The 7313-nt window shown below is 41.9% G+C and overlaps 1 pseudogene; it reads left to right on the top strand.

Moving 5' to 3' along the window:
- Positions 1 to 428: 428 nt before the first annotated feature.
- LOC127690754 (uncharacterized) lies at positions 429 to 6530 on the top strand (annotated as a pseudogene).
- The last annotated feature ends 783 nt before the right edge of the window (positions 6531 to 7313 follow it).

Genomic DNA, 7313 nt, shown 5'->3' on the forward strand with positions numbered 1-7313 from the left:
GCACTTTTCATGAAAGGACCCCAGGAGCAGATTTATAATGGAGAAGAATCTCCCTCATTCAAGGATCCAAGAGCTTTAGGTCCTAACAATGATGGGCCTTGACCATGCCAAGGCCCTAACAAAGTCTCTGCATCCAAAGAGCTTGACTTGTAATGAAGCAGAGAGAATTCCCTAGCTTTGTAAGGAGAATGTGCCAAGGGCTCTCCCCTAGGTCAAAAGGGGGACTCCTGGAAAAGGTACCTCAGAAACTGGCCAATATGGGGCAAGGTAGTTAGCAGGTAGGCCATGGTACTTCCTCATGACATCATCAGTAGTCACTTTCCTGGACAATCTCTTGTATCCAGGAGAACCCTAGAATCTTCTGTGATGTCACCAGTGTTGTGGTGACACCAACTGCCTGTGGGCTATTCCTTCAGAGCTTACTGGGTACAGAAGCAGGCATGCTGTCCATGCAGCACAGGATATTTCAGAGGGAGAATAGAATACAGACAGAGACCAGGCCTAGGCAGAAGAGACAGAAGGAGGCTGGTCTTCTGTCTTCTTGGGAAACAAGAAGGAAGAAATGGTCATGGGGAAGGCACAGTGAGTCCTGGGCAAGGATCAGGGAGCTTCCTGGAAGAGGTGGTCTTAAGTGGGTCCTACCAGGAGTAGGGCTTATGATCTGGATCATTGATATTACTCAATGGAAGAATCAGATTCAAAAATTTCAGACAATTAGTTTTGCAGAGAGCCAGGATTTGACAAGCCTGCAGTTGTTTTGCTCAGATATCTTGATATCCTGAATTGCAAATTATGCCATGGGGGAAATTCTGTGAGAATAGCAAAATGTTGCTGTCAGGATAGAGTACTGAAGCCCTTCATCCTCAATAGTTTCCTGTAGTTTACATGAGAATGTGACACCAAGGACAGGGAATGATATTCCCCTGCTCAAGAATCAAGGTCTCAGACACTTTGGTTTTGGACAAACATGATGTGGCCTGATTCACTATATGGGTTAGTGTAGTAGAGTGTGAGCACCCATCACACATTTTAAGAAGTCCTGACAGGTGTTCTCTTGTGGGAGATGTTAGGTGCTGGTGTTTATGGTCAATCTTTTTGTGCCGAGCTTTATGGACTACAGTGAACTTAAATTATGGATTATAAGAGCTTACAATGCCCTCCCATGCTTCTTGCCTGGGTCTGCTTATACTTTCAGGACTGAGGGACTGCAGTAGTAAGCGAGGCATATGTTTAGTGATGGTGGTGTAGAGCAGGGACATAGCTGAGGAGTCCGGCTTGAAGATGATTTCCTTTTCTTTCAGGGATTCACTGTGTCTCTAGAATTTCCTCTTCTTTGGGCTTATGTTTGGGACTAAGCATAGTTTCTTTATTCCCTGGTCCTATTATCTCTACAAGTTTACTAGTGTTGATCTACCTACAGGGTCTGTTGGGAAGGCATCATCAGAACCCTCCACCATCAATGAGGAAGAGCAGAGAGTGAAGAGGTTGGACAAGCTCAAAAGGGATCTCCAGAAGATGGAAAATGAGAGAGATGAACTCCAGAGAATCCTGGCCCATTACAGTAACAAAGATTTGAATGACAGGTAGTCATTGTGCCCAGTTCTTTGCTGAGTCTCTTGGGCCTGCTCTGTATCAGCAGATTTCCTCTCATGACAATAGGCTACAACTCAAGGCTGACCTCATGTACAAATTTATTTTGCTGATTGGATGTTCAACACAGAACTTGAAGTTCACATAGGAGATAGTTGTCACAGGCTCTTTTGATTCCTCCAAAAGTATATCAGAGCCTGTGGCACGAATCACAGTCTGGGGATAAGGGGAGTAGTGTGTAATCACTCATCCTGCTTTTTTAAAAGCATGGACAGGTGCTGTTTTGTTGGAGATGCTAAGTACCATGTGATTATGATAAATCATTATTGTAATAGACCTAGAGGTACTTTAGGTGCAACTGGTCCTGTCAATAGCTAGAGGGGCCTGGTCCCGTGTGCTTTCTCTCATTGTGTCTGGATTGGCTGCAAGTCATCATTGCTTTTCTCCAATTTTGTTCATGATACTCTGAGATGATGCTACATCATTTTATCTATGTGGCATTATGATTGGATTTGGTTGTGTGTGTGTGTGTGTGTGTGTGTGTGTTTTCCAGTTACTATCTGAGGAGTCTATATTGTGATGGGCCCTGAGATTTTGCCTGACACATTTTCTAGGTAATGATAGTGATGAGTCCACAGAGCCTCACTTTGAGCAATGCAGCAAGTGACCTCTGGGTTCAGATTGGGTGCACACTGAAAACTCCTGTTGTATATTATAAAGCCTTTTCCCTGTAAATACTGATGATGTCCTTTGGAAATTTGTGTACAAAAGACCCAATGATTGATAATTCATTAAACGAAAAAAGAAGAAGTGTCTTCTCAGAATTAAGGTGGAAAAGCACTGTGGCACAGGCTCCTGGAAAATTTTTGGAGAGCTACTCTATTTCTACAAGCCCTCTCAGGGAGCTAAAGCATGTCAGCTCCCTTCTTTTTCTTCTCTGGATCTACTGGCCCCAGACCAGGAGTAATAAGTTTAATAAGCACCTAGAAAAGCCAATACCAAGGAGGAAGGATGTGGCATATATGGGCAGGGGTAGTCTACAAATCAACTTGAATTGACTTGATCCTTATATCCTTAGTTCATGGGAATATCTTCTCCTTGGGCCTTGCCCTCCCACAGGAACAACTTTGAGAAGTTCATGCTTACAATGCAATACCACCAAATGATGACCGACCTCAAGAAAATGCCACAAGAGATCAGTGAAGCCTTGTCCAAGAGCTAGGAACTGACTAAAGAAAATCCATCATACTGGTGAGTGACTAACATGGTTATGACACAAGCACTAGACACAGAATGTGTCTGCCCATCCTTGTCTTTGAACCAAAGTGAGGGCTCAGGTTATATACTGTTTGCCTCTTAAAGGGAATCCTGCCTCCTTCAAAGCAATGCACTAGGTTGTTTACCTCTTGGACCCATTTTGACCAAGTGTGAAGAGTCTGTATGCCCCTCCAGCCTCTGTCCTTTCCAACTCAGTATCTTTGAGATAAAAAAGGTTTGTACCATCATGGAGATATCAACCAACAGTGAGCCTCTTGGACTCTGAAAGGAGATTTATAATTCCAGTTGCAACGAGACACACAGAAATATTTTCAACATTTTGGGTGTCTTCTCCTTTTCTACTGAAGGTTTCCTCTCTAACTACAGATAGATTTTCAACACTGTGGACACCTTAGTACACATGGGGCCCATGTCCTCTTCTGGAAGATACATGAGAACCTACTGGTGTCAGTGTTTTCAGAAATCCCTTGAGTCTTCTGGAATGTGGTTGTCCTCTGCTTTTGACTTTCCTATATATAATATTCCATGGCTAATCTGGACGATAGTCTGATGCTGACTGGGGATCAGGGCCCATGAAAGTGGTTGGTACATGGAGGAGTAGGAAGAAGATGGATGCTCTCTGGGAGTCAACCATTTTTCTTTTTGGCTCAGGATCAGTAATCGCCAACTCCTGTGTGAATCTAACCATCAAAAGCACAAAGTCAAGATGTTGTGGACTGAGAACAGAGAACTGCTACAGGAGCAGATTGCACTGGAAGAAGACACCAAGCACACAAATATTTTATGTATAAAAGCCAGTGAGATTTTGAATGACTCCTGTACCAAGCAGCAGCAGGTAGGATGAATGAGCATCAGGGGCAGGTTGCTCTCTTCTCTTAAGCATAGACATAGTGAAGCCCATGTAACCATCCTGAACCTTATCCATGCACTCTCCTATGTCTCATCCAGTTGTTCATTTCTCTGATCATTTACAAGACTTTCTGTGGAGTTAGCCTCTTACAGGACAATGGAGGATAGGCAAGCAGATCCTCCTGAAGTAAAAGTAGCATTCATTAAGATGGAGAGTTTGGAGAAACATTACACACCTGCATGCCATTATGTTAGAAAGGTACTTTGTGGATGTATCCCTTTTAGTAGAACAAAACTTTGATTGATAAAGCTCATTTGCTTTGTAGGAGTCATTTGAGTGCATTGCAAGATGGTCTCCTTACCCTGTCTAGATATTGGTTCACACTGAAAGAGCCTGAATAGCATCTTCCAGTCCTGTTTTCTGTCCGTGTTGCTAGAATCCTTTCTTAGAGCTTCTATTGTGGAGCTGACTGGATGAACAGGGATATGTGAAAGACTTCACTCAGGCTGAGAGTTGGTGTGAGACTTGTGACACTTCAAGAATAAAATGTCTCCAATTCTCTCAACACCGTCTAAGAAGTGTGTTCCCTATGCATATTCAGTCCCCAAGGAATGGAGAGCAGAGTCCTGATTGTCACTTGAAATATCAGCTTTTCATAGTTTATATTCAACTGTTCCTCCACAATTGTGGTCCTTTCATACATTCCTGATCACTTATGATTTCTGTAGCGTTTGTATGTGTGTATGAGTGTGTGTGTGTGTGTGTGTGTTTGTGTGAAATGCATGTTTGTAGAAATGTGTATATTGTTGGTTTTGTTGAGAGTCCATGTATTCACCAGTTGTTTGGTCTAGTCTTCCTGTAACAGTCTCTTCTTTCTTCAGTACAGATCCCCCCTCATAGTTCTGCAGAATGCTCCATTTCAGAAAAATCATTGCCTATTAATTCACTAGCCTCCCTTGGACTGACATTCAGGATGTTTTTATATCTTATGAACTGCAATATGATGTAAAATTCCTCAATAATAACCATGGAGAACTGTGTTTATTTTTACTAGCAGGGTCATTTGAGAAGTAGCCGGTAGGTTTAGAAAGCAGAATATGTATCATCTTGTAATTTCCTGAAGGATGATCTTGGAACCCTCTGTCTTAGGACCCTGAATCATGTGTAGATATAATTGTGTCAGTAGAGCTTTAATATTCTTATAGGATCAGCAGGCATCTTCAAGGAAATCATCCTAAATAGTAATAGAAAACATCTTTAATGAGAAAAGTCTTCTGCCATTTCATTTTGCATCAGGGAAACATCAAATACAGCAGCCCATCCTCATGCCTTTCCACCTATCTCATTAGAAAGTAAGGAGACAAGATGTCATAAAGTCTGATTTTCAAGGGTTTGTAGAGGAAAAGGTATTTGTGTATAGAAATCATTTGTAGGAAAACAAAGGACTGTGGGACATGGAGAAATGCAGGAGGCTGCTCTGTCAAATCTATGTGTCTGAGAATCATGAAGGCTGGCTTAGTCATTGTGTCCCTTGTCTGCTCTTGGAGAATCCTGCCTGTGCACTGGAAGGTCAGGCGGCTCAGTGCATCTTCTCAGCATCCTAGTTTGTTTTCTTCGTTACCTGCTACCATTTTCTTTCCAATTTTGAATACATTTGACTCAGTTTTCCTTGACAGTGGAATTTGTTCAGGGTGTTATAATTTGAATGATTGAGTTCCTTGGTGTTGCATCTGTACCAAGTCAAAGGGTCATAACCATGGTGAAGTGCAAGAACAGGGCTGCCTCAGACTCTTGAGAGTCTGAAGTACAAACCCTGTGTTCTGTCTATAGTGCTCTGTAACTGCTGTTATTCAAAATAATTTGTTCTGATTTAAAATCATCCTTAAGGCACATTGGGAGAAATGAATAACCTCAGACATTGCTGGTGGAGTCAAATGGTGCATCCCTTTGAGATCCATGTATAATTTTTCAGGAAGTTGAACTGCAATCTCCAATGAGCCAGCCATTCCAGAACCAGAAGTAGGTATCCACAGAGAAATAAGGACACATCATGGGTTTAGGGGTACTTTTCATAGCAGCCCCAAACTAGAAACTATAAAGCTGTCCATCAGTCAAGAAGTAAAAATTACACTGTAGTTCAGTCTTTCCAGGGACTTTTTGCCAGTGTGATAATATATGCAACCATTTGGCTGTGAACTAATCTGGCTTATTTTCCTCAAAATATCCCTGATAGAATCTCCTTACAGGAAGAAAATTTCACTCTGCACCCTGGTTATGGAGATTTACTAGTTGCCTGGGCTCATAGCTTTGGTTCCAAAGTCAAACAGGCTATGGAAAATGAAGGGACTATTGGAAGATGCCACTCACTTTGGAGCCCCTGAGACACAGTGAGTAAGAGGCAGGAACAGGCTAGTCCACCTCTGTCCATTGGGCCTTCACTGGATATATAATATGCATGAAATATTGGAGAAATGCTCTATTTTAATTTAACTCCAGCACAGTGTGTAGTTCATAGTTCAGTATCAAGCAATTTTTTAAACTGAGAAACACATCCATGCTCAGGTTCTCTTTGGTTCTTCTCCTTTGGGGATCCAGGACATGACCTCAGCTGAAGGGTCTTACTGCATTGCGCTGCTGAGTAAACCTGGTGTCTGCTGGAGAGCTGACATGGCAAGTTCTCAGCATGCCTTTTTCTCTTCCTCCACTAGGTCTGAAAGATTCCAACAGAAGCTCAAAATGGAGCACAGACCATGTCAAGATCTCCCTCAGACACAACTCTTCACCAGGAGCACTGAGTGTGGAAAGCAAGTGAACCACCACTGCATCTCATCCCTGCAACCATGGCCATCTTGGGCTGCATTTTTTCCTTTTTGCCTTCCTATAGGTGACAATGCCTTTATTTTGTCTAACCTCTGATCCAGCAAGGACACATGTTTGGAAGGTTTCAGAGAAGTGCTTAGGGACATCAAGATCTGCTGGGCAGCCATATTCTGAGAAGGTCAAATTTTGCTGATCCTGATGGGTCATCAAGCATTTTTTCATGGTGATCAATCATGTGAACTTGAATGCCTTTTATGTTTGGTCTATAACAGGTCACACACCATAGCCTTGGAAGGACTTTTCCATCAGCAACTCCTTGACCTGCAATGAGGTATACCCCTACTTTCATCTTGAAGAGATTCTTATCATCACTGACTGCCTTTGCACTATTTTTCCACGGCCAGCAACAGGCTTTAGGACTCTGCTTAAAATCTGCAGTAGTAAAATAATGTTTAGCTTAATTATTATGTTTGGTTTTTGGTTAGAGTTTTTACTGTTTTGTATTTGCTTTTCTTTTTTTTTCTTTTGAAGTTTTGGTATTTATTTATTATCTTTTTGTTACTGTATTTAATTTATTGTTTAGCAAAATCTATAAAAGTTGACTCCTCACTTTAAGCTCACATTGAATAAAATTAATGTACTATTATGAGAAAAACATAATCTCTCTTTTTCTCTCATAGGAACCTACTGTGTTCGTGTGTGGTTCACAGTCCTCTAACACTAGAAGTATCTGGTGGGAGTGGACATCTTCAAGTATCATGTGGCTAAGGCTTCA

The sequence above is a fragment of the Apodemus sylvaticus genome, chromosome 8 (assembly GCF_947179515.1).
Source record: "Apodemus sylvaticus chromosome 8, mApoSyl1.1, whole genome shotgun sequence".
Taxonomy (NCBI): domain Eukaryota; kingdom Metazoa; phylum Chordata; class Mammalia; order Rodentia; family Muridae; genus Apodemus; species Apodemus sylvaticus.